The 17299-nt window shown below is 41.6% G+C and overlaps 1 protein-coding gene across 1 annotated transcript in view; it reads right to left on the reverse strand.

The window, feature by feature from the left end:
• The window catches only part of GPC3 (glypican 3), a 430661-nt gene that overhangs the window by 61775 nt on the left and 351587 nt on the right, over positions 1-17299 (reverse strand). The window lies entirely within an intron of this gene.

A 17299-nucleotide genomic window follows, 5' to 3' on the forward strand; every position in this document is an offset into this window, starting at 1 on the left:
GCCGTGTTAGGCAAAGACATCAACGAATGGGGCCTTCATCTCACAGTTTTGCCGTCTTATTTACCTGAGATGATTTCCAGTTCAATCTCACCTTCTCAGATGCTAGCTGTGAACTATAGCTTGATGGGAAAGCCTTTTGTTATTGGCTGGGAGACCGGGAAGGGGGAGATAATGCTGTTGGATGCTTCCCACTTGTTTTTCCCAGCCTTGCCATCTTACACGGTCTTAAATAACCAAACGATCTCATCATAAACAGGTTTGTTTTGAAAAGCTTCAGACAGCTGGTTAGAATAGAATGAAAAATTCCATTACTGCTGCTCCGTGGCTAAGAGTTTTCTGGACTTTAAGCTCTTTAGCTTTTTTAAAAATAAAGGATAAGAAACAAAACAGATAACTGCAAATATGGGGCTTGGTACATAGTTTGAGGATTTAGCTGGCCTTGTCTCTTTGGGCCACTCACATACCTCTCTCTGGGCGGTTTTTCAATATCTGGAATCCAGGTTACATTTTAAAGCTATTAAGCTGGGCTTACAAAACTGATTCTGAACTATTTGGATGCTAAGCTTTATACAACCTGCAAGGAATGCTTTGGGGGCCCGGCTTTCCATGTCCACAGCAATGTAAACACATGCTTTACTGTTTGTATTTGAGTAGCATAAGCTAATGGGAAACAAATGCGGCGATTCCAATGAATCCCAGCTTTTCTGGAATGCCATTATTATTTATACGTTGTGCACATCCACAGGACTCAGGGCACGTGACCTCTGTTCTGCATGCACGCTTTCTTTGAACAAATGCACCAAACCGCAGCCACAACTAATTGGAAACAATTGCAACTCCACACATTTGAGATGCAGCCAGAACCCAAATGTATGGGGCTAGAATTAATGGCTATATATGCGCTTCACACATTGGAGAGGCAATAAAGTATAGCAGTTAAGAGTGTGAGCTTTGGAATCTGACCAGCGTGGATCTGAATCTCCACTCAGCCTACTTCCTGGCTGTGTTGCTTTGGGCAACTTACTCAATCTCTCTGAGCTTCAGGTTCCTTACCTGTAAAATGGAAGATGACGCTATTCATTCACCTTTCACGGTCCCACGTACCCTTCCGTCATAGAACTTTCCACAGTCGGCAATTATAAATCCCCCTAGAGTAACAGAAGGGGCGCTGGCCCGTTTCAATTACCAGCACGTATATAGCGCAGCGTTTGGTTCAAAGTGAAAGTTCAATAAATATTCATCGAGTGGATGAGCGAACAAATAAATAGATAGCTGCGTGTAAGGTGTTTGGCACATTGCCTGGCAAGGTACTAAGTTCTCGAACGTGCTAGCTCTGCTGCCGAGGATGACGACGATCTTGAAGAGGAAGAAGGGGAGGAGGAGAAGGAGTAGAAGTAGCAGCCACGGAAGGAGACACGAAAAGCTTATTACGAATGCCCCGTAAGGCAAAAGAAGGAGCGCTCCACGGCCAAACACCGAGCCACCAGAGACAAGGCTGAGTGCAGGTGTTTGAGGAGTCTGAGGAAACTCTTTTCCGTGAGCAACACCCGCTAACCGAGCTCCGTGAGGAAACCCATCTGGATGCTCCGGGGGAGAGGAGAGTCTGTGCTCGGAGAACGCACGCAGAGACGTTAGCGGTGATAGAGCACACAGACCTGCTCGAGCTGGGTTTCCATATGGAATCAGTGAGAAGGCCACCCACACCCAGATACGCTCTCGTCCGGCCCTGGCTCCCACGCCCGCCTCTCGTTCACAGCACACGCTTTCTCCCCCACATCCAGCTCCCCCGATTTTTACTTGACGTTTGTTAACGTGGCACTGAAACCTGTGCGCCTAAGTCCTCCCGATGAAATCCATGTCTAGGTGGTAAAACAAACCAGGATGTGAAAGAAGCAAACTGGAGATAAAATGAAAGCGGTTTCAGTGGGGCTCCCTCTCCGCGGTAGAAATGGTTCTCTGCACTTTTGGGAAGCTGTCCACTGCTTTAAAAGAAAATACAAAAAAACGACGGTACTATTCCCAATGGCTGAGAACCGAATGGAGTTTTGTTCTCTTCCAAGAGGGGGTAGCGCACGGTGGTTAAAAGCTCACACTCTAGAGTCAGAAAACTCACATTCAAATCTAGACTCTATCATTTCCCAGCTTTGTGACTATAAACAAGTTGCTCTTGAACCCCTCTAAAACCCCTGATGTTTCTTATCTATAAATCGGGTATAACAATACGTGTACGTATCACTACATTGCTGTGGGGATTAAACGAGGTAATCCATGAAAAGCATGAGCTTAGTATCTGGCGCACAGTAACTGTTCACACGATGATATATATTAAAACCGATACATTCCTATATATCTGAGTCTCTGAAGGAGAGGAATTCTGAAATGTTGGTATCCGTTGACCTTCAGTTGCAGTCTGGGCAGGGCTCGTTCTGTGGAACACTGCAGGCCCTCAGAAAAATCTTAATGCGTCACTGCTGTCAGCCATTTTATCATTTTTATAATTACAGGTACTTCCATATCTGCTTTCTCAGTTGATCCGTCCAGGACCCCCATGAGGCAGCAGGGCAAGTATTATTAGCCTCCTTTTACAAATAAGGCTGGTAGAATTTGGAGTGGAGTCAGAGATGCGAGCTTCTGTACTCCATCATTAACTGGGAAAGGACACGGTCCTGGGACTCAAACGGTGCCCGAGACGTAGTAGGTGCTTAGGAAATGCTTGGTAACTGAACGAATGAACGGGCCAATGGGTTGACAAAGTAAATAAGCAATTTATTCACCACCTTGAGATCTCTCCCACTCCCCATCTCTGCAACCCTGCTCTGACAGGCCACTGCTATTGCTCTGGTATGGAAATAGCCGATTCCTGCCAGGGAGCCCTCAGATCACTGACGCTACACAGATAGACACATAGACTAAGTGACCGACTGCCAGCATTCACTTTATTAGGGCAATCCTGAGAGGCAGGTACCATATTCTGCTCCGGTTGAAGGAGCCTCTTACTCTGATAAAGTGAGGTGAAGTCAGGGGCACCTGGCTGGCTCAGTCGTGGAGCGTGTGACTCTTGATCTCAGGGTCACGAGTCTGAGTCTTCGCATGGAGCCTACTTAAAATAAAATTTAAAAAAAGCATCTAGGCAAATGAACCAACTCACCCAAAGGGATGTGGCCAACCAAAACAGTAAGTGGCTGGATGGGATTCTCAAGGCCACCCAGTGAGCTTCTTATAATTTCCGGTGAATATTCTGTTTGCTAGATTAGTCAGCTTGTGTGTGCTAACTCTGGGCTCGGTAATGCCTTCCTCTTTTTTTTTTTTTTTTGAAAGTATATTTATTTATTTTGAGAGAGAGAGAGAGAGGGCGGGGGAGAGGCAGAGAGAGGGAGAGAGAGAATCCCAAGCAGGCTCCGCACTGTCAGCACAGAGCCTGATGCAGGGCTCAAACCCACAAACCACGAGATCGTGACCCGAGCAGAAATCGAGAGTCAGACGCTTAACCGACCGAGCCACCCAGGTGCGCCTGTAATGCCTGCCTTTCCAGGTCTCTAGCCTGGTAGACTAAATCTCAGTTTAAGGGGCCAAAAGTCCCACGAAGTCCTGTCCCAGTTGTAAGGCTGGAGGCAAGGCTGGCCTGGACTCGAGAAGCTGGCCAGATCAGGCTGATTCGGCAGGGGTGGCCACAAAATGCAGGTGCAGCAGGGTGCCCTTGCAGGCCACCAAATCCAATTTCTCTCTGGAAGCCTCGGACTCTGGCTACCACCGTTGCTGAAGATTACTGAATTGTTGTCCCTACGTCAGTTTTAAATCATCGTGAAAAGCCACAAGGACAAATAAGACTTCTCCCGTAAGGAAAACTTACTTGGAAGACATCTGTGAAACCCCACAGCGCCGCTCGGTTTCCAAAGCAATTGCCTCAGTTAGATGAGGGCCATTGACAGAGGGCAAGGATCCCAGGGTAAGAGAGTACCGAAATATTACACGCTTCCTCAGGGAACTGAGGTTACACAGGCATAATCTGAGCTTTTACTATTGTCCTAGTATAAATCTGATCCATTCCAAATAGACATCTTGTGGTTATACTTTTGGGAAATGAAAACCCTTGCCTCTAAAAATAACCTCCGTGTATGAACCACAGTTAGCCATGTCATCAAGCATGGGGCTTGAAGGATCAACCTCAATGGCTGGAGAACCATGGTTCACTATTGTTCTGGAAGGCCGCTGGCCCACCAAGGATCACTGAGATGCCTCTAGTTTTCCTGTCAAAGCTTCCTTCCTTTAAAGACTAGGTCTAGATCAGGATTTAAAAATAGGTTTTCAGTGGCAACAGTTTTCCTTCTCTGGTATACTACGTGAAAAATAGGAGTTTTAAAATAGGTTTCAGATAATTAAGGCCAAATTGTATTATTCTGAAGTATAATAAATGACCCGGTAGTATTTCCTCGGAGGTCAGAGAGCTTCAAACCTTTCCTTTTCCAAGTTTGAGGCTATAGAATCTTAAGAGGGAAATGGGCTCCCACAGGAAGCATGAGTAAAACTATTATAATATTCATATTTAATCACATACTTTTAGAGATTGACACAGAAGAAGCAAAAGAATGGTGCCCTTGTGTACTTTTTAGCCCTCCTCCCTGAGTGAAGATTCACTGAAGAAACGATTGGGGCAATCGTTTCAAATGTGAAAAGTTGGGATATGTTCTAAAACGGTGCTTTATCTGGTAAACACAGCATCGAAGATGCAAGTACAGTTGGCTCTCTCTGGATCCACCACGTATAGGTTTTGTAACACTTTGGTCACAGAAGACCAGTAGGGTTTTGGAATGTTGTGAGGGCTACGGACAACCCTAGACATACACTTCAGCTACCAAATTATTAAATACTTCCTTATCGTGGTGTAGTTTTCCTTTCTGTACCCCCAGTGGTTTGAACGGAGTGGTCAAACACCGCATGAAGGAATGTGCAATGGCAACAGCAGAGGAATTCGAGCTCTGCCTTTTGGTAACTGTTTAGCATACGGTTTGAAAGGAGATCACTGAACGTTGTAGTTCAAGTCAAGCTTGGCCATTAACACTCTGAATATATGCACTACTTTGTCAGAATCCCGCATTTGGTTACGTGGTCTTTTAACAAAAACCAGCCATTTACATTTACTTGCTATTGATATTAGTGATCCTAACATCAGTGGTTGGAGATCATTCTTCTAATGTGAGCTTAGGCAATTCTACATTCAGAAATTCTAGCTGCAGGGACACCTGGGTGGCTCAGTCAATTAAGCATCTGACTTCGGCTTACGTCATGATCTCACGGTTCATGAGTTTGAGCCCAGCATTGGGCTCTCTGCTGGCAGGGCAGAGCCAGCTTTGGATCCTCTGTCGCCCCCTCTCTGCCCCTCCCCCATTAGTGTGGAGCACACACAAAATGAACAAATATCAAAAATAGAACAACATTCTCTCAAAAATGAATAAACATTATAATAAAAGAGAAAGAAATTCTAGTTGCACAAGGTTCTGCTGGGTCGATTGCATGTGCTTACGAAAATCATTTCTACTAAGCATTTGGCTAATCTATTCTTCAAACTCACCCTCTTTCCCCTAAGTAAAACACTCACTAATTTAGTGTACCTATATACTCACCATTTGGTAACATATCTTAATTTCACTTCTCTGAACAAAGCACAGAGTTGAAGTCTAGTAAAGATACGATCATTTCCATTCCCATCTGGGTCTCTCTCATCATTGCTTCTTATTCTTGGACTCTAAACCCCATCAAGCATTTCTCTTACTGGCTCTGCCTAGGAATCCATTCCTCAGACAGGCCCCTTGTTGTTCCTAAGAAGCTTATTAGAATTTAACCACAGGGTCTGGAAAAGCATCACGGAACCCAGTCCAGCTAATTTGTTCTCAGTGTTGGGCAGGGCTTGATCCCATGCTATTTCGGTGAGGTATACGTCAGTAAAGATTACGGTGAATTATTTTCTCTGTTGGGTCTCTTTGGTGGATGGGGTATATACATCTTGCTTGCTCCTGGGATGAAGTACTTGGCTGGATGTCTTACCTGGACTCCTTCCCTGTCCCACAAAACAACGGGGTGATGATAGTACTGATAGAGTTGCAGAAATAGGAGAATATAAGTGGGGGAGGGAAAAAGGACAGCTTATAACAGACTGTAGCCAACACATATTTATGGTTCTACCTTTGTTTTTCACTGAGCTCAGCAGGTACAAATGTCTTGACCAGTTTTAACGTGGGCTTCTCCACCATCCTCTGGGGTTCCTTTTAGTCACAGTCTGTTAACATTTTGTTAAATCAACAATTGTTTCTCTCCTCCACAATGTTAAACCTCTTTTGATATACCAGGTAATATGCATACATTCTGAACAACGTATTGCTTCAACAGACTTCCAGACACAGCCATGGTAATTTTCATCTTTGAAGAAATCGACTTGGGTCCTAGCTAGATATAATAGGGGAGGAGGTGGTTGGGAAGCAGAGAACTTACCTCCCACGGAATGGTGTCCAGTATGAGAAATGGAGGTATTAGATGTATTGAGGGCCCAGAAGTACTCAGCATTATATTCAATACATTACTAAGGGATTTAGGTCATAGACTTGGAATGGTAAGTGAGTTAGAAAAGGCCCGAGAGATCACATGATCTAAGGACCCCATTTTACAAATGGGCACAGCAAGCCCACAAAGGCAATAGTTGGTACAACTTTTCAACCATATCAGTGCTGCAAATAATGCTAACTTTCTGCCTAACCTTTGGGGATTATCATAGGAGAATCAGTTTAGGACAAATAAGAGAGGCAAAGGGACTTGAGCGTTGCAAAATGCTTTTAGGTCCAGGAGGAGGGCAATGAGGTTCTTTTTCCTGGGTCCTTAGCCAAACCTGGGCAAATCACAGGGTACCAAGAGGATGACATGGCCCCTGGGAGCATATGGCAGTCAACACCTAGGTTGGCTATATAGAACACGTGGTATATAGAACACGGAGCTTGCCCTCAAGAAATATATAGTCCATAATGAGTTCCTCTCTAGAAGGTGTGGGGAAGTAGTCGAATAATACCTTCCAAAGTCCTCATCTCATCCCCTCTTAAGTGGATAAATCAACCCATCAAAATATTGGTACTTCCTTTTCTCCCATTCATCTCTTCCTGTATATTCCAGTTGAAAACATCTCAGAGAAACTTAGTCATACTGAAATCCCTGCATTTGCATTCAGTTAAACATAATTCCATTTTGTTTCCTATTATACACATTTAAGCACTTGACTGATGTTGTTAAACTGAATATTGGATCCGTAAGTCATAGTGCCTTTCAACTAAAGCAAAACTTCAAATATGTTGCTGTCCCAAAGATTAACTTTGGTGGGCTAGTTGTAATTTATACATCTTTAAATAGCAACTATGGTTAAGGGCTACCCTGACATTTCAGACGGTGGACATCTTGTGTTTTCATGTTTCCAGAAAGAGTCAGGAACATCTACAGTGTCATCATGAGTAAAGTTGTATGTGATGATTCCACAAGCTTGAACTAAATTCCAGCATCACCATCTGTGAGTTGACAGTGCAGAGACCTTCTGCTATAAGTGCACCATCTACAATACCGGGGACCAAGTGCCCAACAAATTCACACACTTAGGTACTCACACTCATGCAGATACCGTAACGAATGGAAAGCAAATACATGACGGTCTCAATAAGTAATATAAGACCTGAGGGCCACAGGGGCTTGCAGGGGGCTGCTATTACTGCTAACCAGTCCTTCTCCTTTTCAAAACACATCACTACTCTACCCTTCCCCAGTTTGACTTCTGTTTCTTATTCTAGGTATACCAGCCAGAAATAAGATCTATTTTCCATCAATTGGGAAAACAGTTCCTTCACTTTTGTTATTAAGGCAGTATCTCCTTTGTCCAGGTCAAACCTGTACACTCAGAAACGTTACCTTGCTTCTAGAAAAGCATACTCATTCACTGTACTGCTTTGTGAAATTTCGGTTTCTCTCTGTATGTTAAATAATGATCTGAGCCTATTATTTCTCACATCTCTGTGCTGAACGTCAAAGACAATGAGAGAACCACGAAAGCAGTGAGAAATGTAACTCATCATGTAGAAGTAATACTCAAGAAGATTAACAGCCAATTTCTCATCAGAAACCAAGAAGCCCAGAAGCCAGTGGGATAACACACTCAAAACACTCAAAGAAAAAACCATCCATGAAGAATTCTATATCTGGCAAAAGTGTCCTTCCAAAAATGAAGGTGAAATTAAGACATTCTCAGGTAAACAAAAGCCGAGGGAGCATGTCACTATTACACATGCCCTTCAAGAAATGCTAAAAGGAGTCCTTTAGGCTGAAATGAAAGGACATTAGACAATAACCCAAAGCCACAGGAAAAAATGAAGAACATCAGGAAAGGTAACTCTATAGGTAATATTATTGTATCTTGTTCAGCAAATATTTGCTTCTTTGGGTTTTAAAGGACAAATGCATAAGCAAAAATTATAAATATGTGTGGATGAGCTTATAACTGTAGAGATGTAAACTGTAGGACGATAACAGCACAAAGGAGGGGAGAGAAAACAAAGTTATGTAGTAGTGATGTTTTATATACTAATGAAATTACATTGGTAGTAATCCAAACTAGATTGCTATAAATTACGATGTTAATTACAACCCACAAGGCAACCACTGAGAAAATAACTGTAAAAACAAAATAAATGAAAAGGGACTTAAATGACAAACTAGAAAATACCTATTTGACACAAAAGAAGTCAGTAATGGAGGAATACAGGGAAAAAAGAGACAGATATAGAAAATAAATAGCAAAATAACAGATGTAAATCCAATCATATCAGTAATGACATTAAGTGTAAATAGATTAAATTCTCCAATCTAAGGTCAGATATCTATATGCTGCATATAAGAGTTACACTTCATATTCAAAGACAAAAATAGGCTGAAAGTAAAAAGATGGAAAAAATATACCATGCAAACAGTAACTGAAAAAGAGCTAGAGTGGCTATACTAATATCAGACAAAATATATTTTAAGACAAAAATTGTTACTATAGACAAAGAAGGCCATTTTCTAATTATTAAGTGTCAATACAGCAATAATTTATAATTATAAATGTATATATACCTAACACTAGAGCTTGGAAAGATGTGAAGCAAATCTGACAGAATTGAAAGGAAAAATAGAAAATTTACAAATAATAACTGGAGACTTCAAAACCCCAATTGCACTAACGTATAGAACAATTAGAAGATCAACTGGAAATAAAAGGCTGGGGTTGGGGAAACTGGATATCCAAATGCAAAAGAATTATATTGGATCCCTACCTCATACCATATACACAAATCAGCTCAAAGTGGACCAAAGGCCAAAATGTAAGAGCAAAAAATTATGAAATTTTTAGGAGAAAACACAAGGGTAAATTTTGTGAACCTGAGTGAGGCAAAAGCAGTGACAAAAGAAAAAAACAGACAAATTGAACTTCATCAAAATGAAAAACTTTTGTGTATCAAAAAAGTACAAAGAAAACCCAAAAATTGGGCGAAAATTTTTGCAAACCACAGATCTGATAAGGGTCTAGTATCCAGAATATCTAAAGAACTCTCCTAAGTCAAAATGAAAAGATAACCCAATTTATAAAACACACAAAGGATCTGCATAAACACTTATCCAAAGAAGACATAGAAATGGCCAATGAAAAGATGCTCAACCCTATGAATAATCAGTGAAGTGCAAATCAAAACTACAATGAGATATTTGAAACTCACTAAAATGGCTACAAAATTAAAAAAAAAAACAACAACAAGTGTTAGGATATGGGAAAAGTGGAAGTCTCATACATTGCTGGGGGAAATATAAAAATGGTGCAGCCACTGTGGAAACAGTTTGGTGGCTCTTCAATAAATTAAATTATTATATATAACTTAATAAAGTTATGTTTATAATATACATATAAAATTATATTATATATATAAATATATACATATAAAATTTTATAATATACATATAAAATTATATTTTCTCTCTTCATATATACAAATTATATATAAATTTATAAAATTTATAAAATATATATAAAATTACCATACAACCCTAGCAATTCCACTCCTGGGTATAGACCAAAAAGAATTGAAATCAAGGACTCAAACAGATACTTGTTCACCAATGGTCACAGCAACATTATCCACAATAGCCAAAAGGCAGAAACAACTCAAATGCCTATCAATAGACGAATGGAAAAATAAAATGTGGTGCATACCCACACAATGGAATACTATTCAGCCATAAAAAGGAATGAAATACTGATGCCTACTACAACACGGACCCAGAAAACATTATGCTAAGCTAGTTACAAAGGACCACATATTATATAATGCCATTGATATAAAATGTTCAGAAGAGGGACGCCTGGGTGGCTCTGTCGGTTAAGTGTCAGACTTCAGCTCAGGTCATAATCTCACAGTTCATGGGTTTGAGCCCCACATCAGGCTCTGCGCTGACAGTGCGGAGTCTGGTGGGATTCTCTCTCTCTCCGCCTCTCCGGCCCTCCCTTCTCTCCTCCCCCACTTCAAAACAAAGAAACTTAAAAAAAAAAAAGTTAAAATGTTCACAAGAGGCAAATCCATAGAAACAAAGTAGATTGGTGGTTGCCAGGGAGAGGGGGAAGTGGGGAGTGACTGCTAATGGATATGGGTTTCTTTTTGAGGTGATGAAAATGTTCTGGAATGAGACAGCGGTGACAGTTGTACAACTTGATCAATATACTAATAACCACTAAATTACACGTGTTAATAGGGTGAATTTTATGGTATGTGTATTTTATCTCAATAAAAATAAAATGAAAAAGGGAACCAACCAATTGGGAAGAATTTGCAGCCTCAAATTTAGAACTCAACTTTCCGTTGTTGCCATTAAAGAGGTCATTGAAAAGTTCTACTCTTTATAGACATGACTCGGTATCCACTCCTGTGAAAAGGTATTTTCTGAGAATAACCTTAAGGAAGCACCTTCATTTTATTTTTCTATCTCAACTTGCCTGAAAACTATTATGCCAGCGTATCAAATATCTCAATACACCAAAGTCTCAGTGGTCTTAATCTTCCACAAGACTCTCTCATGAATTTGGTTTCAGTACTCATTCAGATGATGGGAAAGTGCGTCACGCGAGGAGAACCAACATAGCCAGTTCTGATACGACAAGAGCGTGTAGAGCTTTAGCACATGAAGAAGTACTGGAAAAAAAAAGAGTTCAGCAAACGGTTCTCATTTGGCTAAATTCTTGAGGTAGAAAATCAAAACGATTCCTAAACCATGAATAATATATTGGAAGGTTATGGTTTCCTGGGGAAGTTAAATTCACTCCTACTGTTAATAGCAATAGGTGCTGTGTGAATGACTGGATACCAAGTGGGAAAGTTGGCATACGAAGTGGTTATATTTCTGAAATTCCAATCCTATTTCCAGCTTCTTCTTACACAAGAAATATTACTGTCCAATCCTTTTGGAAGATAGCTACAATCTTTCCTTTAAATGAATGATGCTGGCTCTCTGTCTGGTAAGTACAAATTCAACACAGGCCTACTTCTAAACCTGGTTAGGTGATTCAAAGATTTATCTGTTCCAGTCCACAGGTATCTTAGGACACAAGTAAAATTCTGCAGCTTATTTCTACCAAAGCAGAAAAAAAGGCAAATTCCGAACACATCCCAGACACAATAAGGAAAATGAAGGATTTTGTGGGCAATCTCTCTATGGGGAAATGGAGACTGCTTCCGTGGGCCCTGACTAAACGTAACACCCTGGAGTAGAATGCTTACTCCAAGTACTGCATTTACCAAGCCAGCAACTCTCTTTATGAAATTGCTGCCTACTAGGCTTCCTGTTTGCCCCACTGCGCCTCTGTGACATTCGTCGATCCCTCCAGGAGCGTGGAGTCTAGGACAGAAGGAAAATACGCCTTAACTGGTTTGACTTTTAGCGTTCATGGTTCAGGCATTTTAACAATCTTTAAATCCACCCTTGTCTTTGTCATTCTTATTACTGTTTATAATCTTGCCCTTTGGAGGCTGTTGTACAGATAATGTCTAACTATCCTAAAAGAATTCGACTGTACCTGTCTCAACATCTGCATTAGCTGACAGCTTCTTCTCTCTTGTTTAATAAAAAAATTTAAACTGGTCAGTGGCATATGGCCTTAAATAACATATACACAAATATGCTCATTAGCAAGCAAAGGTGAAAATTACAAAAACCCTCTTTTTTTTAAGCAACGTACATTTTACCTCTTTTATATTGTAGCCAACCTTTCCTAACATGTCAACTATTTCCTGGTTTGAACTTAGCTACATCGTCTGTGTATCTCTTACAAATAGGGCATATCAAACAGTGTTCCTATAAAGCCGGATAATTCACAGTACCAATTCCCTTCAGAATTGGAGGCAATCTGCCATGGGCATCCACACCAATCAAAGCCACCAAGTGATTCCAGGGGATGTATTTGACCTAATCGCTATATGTTTACACATAAAACAAAATGTCACATTAGAGTTGACTGTACATTCTTACATGCTGTGAACACTGATTTATTTCAGGTTTTAAGTTTCCTGCTCAGCTTACAAATTGTATTACCTAAGAGAAATTGCATTCTGGCATTTCAAATAAAACCCCTCTTATTCACTCGTCTAATAAAGCATAAACAAATCTGACCTGGAGTCATAGCTATATTGGGCCCCCACAGTGAGGCTCCTCTCTGGGCCTTGTTCCCCCGCCCCACACACACACACACAAGCAGCGAGTTGGACTGTCTGAGTTCTGTCTTTCCCAGCTCTGACAGTCCATGAGGTTTTGAGACTGCTAAGGAGAGGAAAGGGGGAAATTATTTTGGAATGATTCTTCGTGCAAGTTGAGCTATTTGGGGATTTTTTGTTTTGTTTTGTTTTGTTTTGTTTTGTTTTGTTTTATGGCAATGGAAGGAAACCTGATCCTAATTTCAGCTTCAACACAGTAAGGAATAATTGCTAATCAAATGTTAATAAAATGCTTACAGGCTTTAGGTCTGGAAAAGTCATTTTAAACACTTAGAAAAACAATCAGGAATGTCAGCTGTTTTTTCACCTGCTCCTAGAGGAAATTCTTGGCTTTTAACCATGACATCCTCCTTTAACTCAACTACAGTACATTTAAACCTACTGGCAACCTCTCGTTTTGAGTTACACACGAGGATATTCAACCCAGAGAATTATCTTTCCCTTGACCTGAATCGGGTCCATCCAAAGTTGCTAGCACCGCATTCAAGTTCCTGCTTGGAAATGCCTGTTGCCTTGACTGCGATGACTGGATGCCTTAATGAAATCACGAAATTTTACAATCAGATACTGAAGATTATTCCTCCTAAGAATAGTTTCTAAATTTGACGACCTCTTCTCTCAACTGCCAAACTGCAGGGCTGACCTTGCAAGGAGGCAGAATGGTTGGCTGTTGACAAGCAGAGGTCTGAGAGGTGCTAGGCGGCTCTGTGTCCCCAACTCTTTGGCTTCTTAGGCACTTGCAGGGCTTGACATTCCGTCTCCAGTAACACATTCCCTTGGGATAAACACTGATCACCCCAGGTGTCTTCTGGAAATAAGATCTCTACTGGAGAGGTAAGATGTTAAACCACCAAGACTTTAGAGTAGTATTTCCTAACATGTATTCCTTGATCCACTTCCCTAGTTCCATAACACTCTGGAAAAAAGAGATCCACGGTCACATAAATTTGGAAAACACATCACGCCGCACCTCCTTCTCGGAGAGTCATGATGCACGTTAGCGTCGTAAAGGTTCTGAGAGGTCCCGCTAGAAACAAACTAAATTAATTTTGTTCAATCCACGGTTTCCTTACTTGAGCATATGGAATGCTTTTGAAAGAAAAATGTAAAACGACAGTAAAATACACATAAAATTTACCATCTCAGCCAGTTTAAAATGAGTAGGTCAGTAGAATCATGCGTGGTCACACAGTTGTGCAGCCTGCGGAACATTTTCATCTTGCAAAGCTGAAATTCTGTGCCCAGGAAACATCAACTTCCCGGGCCTGCTCCCCTCAGCCTGGGCAACCACTATCCTACTTTCTCTATGAATTTCACTCCTCTTGGTGCCTCATGTAAGTGGAATCATACAGCACTCGTCCTTTTGTGACTGGCTTATGTCACTTGGCGTCATGTCTGCAAGACTCAGCCATGTTGTAGCAAGTGACAGGATGTCATCCTAGGGTGACTAATATTCCACTGCATGTACAGACCACCCTCTGTTCATCCATTCATCCGCTGATGAACACTTGGGCTGCTTCTACCCCTTGGCTATGGTAAATAACGCTGCAATGGACTTGGGCATAAAAAGTGTCTCTTTGAGATTCGGCTTTCAATTCTTTCAATCCGGCTTTCTGTGCCCAGAAATGGCCTTGCTGTATCATATGGTAATTTTATCTTTAATTTTTTGAAAAACCACTGTGCTGTTTTCCACAGTGGCGGCCTCATTTTACATCCCCACCAACAGCCCACAGGGGTTCCAATTTCTCCACACTCGTGCCAACATTTGTTATTTTCTGCGTTATTTTTTTACAGTAGCCACCCAAATAGGGGGTATCTCGTTATGGTTTCGATTTGCATTTCCCCGATGATTAGTGATTTTGAGCATCTCTCCGTATACTTGTTGGTTACACCGATAAAAATTCTGAGCCAACACACTTCGGGATGTACTGTCAGGGCAAAGGAGCGACAAGGAGTACTTTTCAGGATAGAGGAGTTTTCATCTGTTTCTTTAAAGAACGGTTAAAATTTTTATTTTTTATTTTTATATATTTTTAATGCTTATTTATTCATTTTGAGAGAGAGTGAGCAGGAGAGGAGCAGAGAGGGAGAGAGACAGAATCCCAAGGAGGCTCCACACTCAGTGCGGAGCGTGATACAAGGCTCGACCTCACAACTGTGAGATCGTGACCCGAGCCAAAATCAAGAGTCGGGCGCTTAACCGACAGACCCGCCCAGGCGTGCCAACATTTTTTATTTTAAAAGCAACACAAAACATAGTAAGTATGTGCCCAAGCAGTGGTTCTTTCTGGGTAGTAGAATTAGAAGTGGATTAATTTATTTTTGTTTAAACGTAATTTCTAAATTTCTATAGTGACACTGTACTCCATAATTTAGAAAGTTTAGGTGCCCCTCGGTGGCTCCGCCGGTTAAGCGTCTGACTCTGGATTTTGGCTCAGGTCGTGATCTCACGGTTCGTGAGTTCGAGCCCCGTATGGGTTCTGTGCTGACAGTGCGGAGCCTGCTTGGGATTCTCTCTCTCCCTCTCTTTCTGCCTCTCTCCTGCTCGTGCAGGCTCTCCCACTCTCTCAAAAGAAGTAAATAAACTTAAAAAAATTGTTTTAATGAAAAGTTTCATGTAGTTGATCCCAAACAGATAGAGTACCAGTACTGTGCTAGTCTGCTTTGGCCACAGCACTCAGCTTCCCATGATCACTTCCTTCTCATAACTCTTACTGTTCTTGTGCTCAATTTGGCAGTTTCTTAGGCTCTGCCTTACATTATTTTCTAACTGTTCTCTATGTGTGAATATTAACCGCTTCGTAACTTGTAAGCTCTTTAGGGGAAGGGACTGTGTTTTGTATTTCTCTTGCAGGCCCCAGTAATAATAACCATACTTTCCAACCCCAACCAAGGTGTATCATCTAACAAAGGATGTGTTTGTGTGTGCGCGTGCTGTATCTGAGTATGTGGGGCAGCTTGGGAGTCTTCATATGGATATTAGAATTCTGAAATTCTGGTGCATTTTCAGTGATTTGTGAGCCCAAACAGACGAAGTGTTTAAAAACATGCCCTTGAATGACACAGAACGGTTACCCACCGCCCCCTATGACTTTAGTCATTCTTAAAACCTTAGGGGCCAGTGAATCTAATAATTCGTTTTTATTTAAAATTTTTTTTTTAACTTTTATTCAGTTTTAAGAGACAGAGAGAGATGGAGTGTGAACGGGGGAGGGGAAGAGAGAAAGGGAGACACAGAATCCAAAGCAGGCCCCAGGCTCCGAGCTGTCAGCACAGAGCCCGACGTGGGGCTCGAACTCACGAACCATGAGATCATGACCTGAGCCGAAGTCAGACGCTTAACCAACTGAGCCACTCAGGCGCCCCTCTAATAATTTTTTTTTTAAGTTTACTTATTTATTTTTGAGAGAAAGAGAGAGACACCATGAGTGACTGGGGGAGGGGCAGGGAGAGAGGGAGAAAGAGAATCCCAGGCAGGCTCTGCATACTAGCACAGAGCCCGACGCGGGGTTCAAACTCACAAACCTTGAGATCTTGACCTGAGCTGAAATCAAGAGTCGGACACTGAATCGACTGAGCCACCCGGGGGGCCCCCGAATATAATAAATTAAAACTAGTTTCTCCAGTAATAAGTACATTAGTATTCTCATTTCCCCATTCAATATTGTTTTACAATATTTTCACCCTACAAGTCAGCATGTTGTCAATTGAACATTGTTTGGTTGGTTTTATGTAAACTGATTTGCTCCTAAAATAATCTCCAATCAGGCTATGCCATCTCATCTATTAGATTTCCTTTTCTCCACAGATGTTCTGAGTCCTCATTGTTTCCAGATTACAATCAGGTTGTCCTCAATACCGAGACCCAGACATCTGGGCCAAGCGCAAATGGGCAAAATCACTCAATCAGGTAGCGGAGGAAATGCTTCCGGAAAGTTTGTCCAGCAGCCATTCCCACATGTGATATCCTGAAGGTGCTGGTCTAGGCTTGGCTGGAGTTCTGACCCATGAAACCCAAAGGGATCCTGCAGTGTGGCTGTCTGCTACAATGGGAAGAGTAGAGGACCGGGAGCCAGATCTGGGGTCAAGACTCAGCTCTTCCAACTGACCAACCGATTATGCGTGTACATGTCACTTGCCCAATCAGAGTCTGCCCTGTGAAAAGCAGATAATAAAAGTGGTACCTCCTGGAGCCACTGTGAAGAGTCAATGAGATGACATACATATGAAAGCACTTTGTAATATTCCACCAGTTTAAGGTAACTTGACCTCTGCCCTGGAGCACAGAAACTCTAGTTCTGCCAAGAAGATGAACAATGTCCTCAGAAATTCTGTTTAGGCCGGTGAATTACTACAGACCACCTCAGCCCTTTATTTACTCAAAACAGAGCAAATAAAGAAAACCCCCAGAACAACTGCAGAAAGAAACAAGGGCTAATTAGCATGTAGAAGGGAGGAGTGTGAGAATCTCCTAGCATAGCCTC

This window comes from Lynx canadensis, chromosome X (assembly GCF_007474595.2).
Source record: "Lynx canadensis isolate LIC74 chromosome X, mLynCan4.pri.v2, whole genome shotgun sequence".
Classification (NCBI taxonomy): Eukaryota; Metazoa; Chordata; class Mammalia; order Carnivora; family Felidae; genus Lynx; species Lynx canadensis.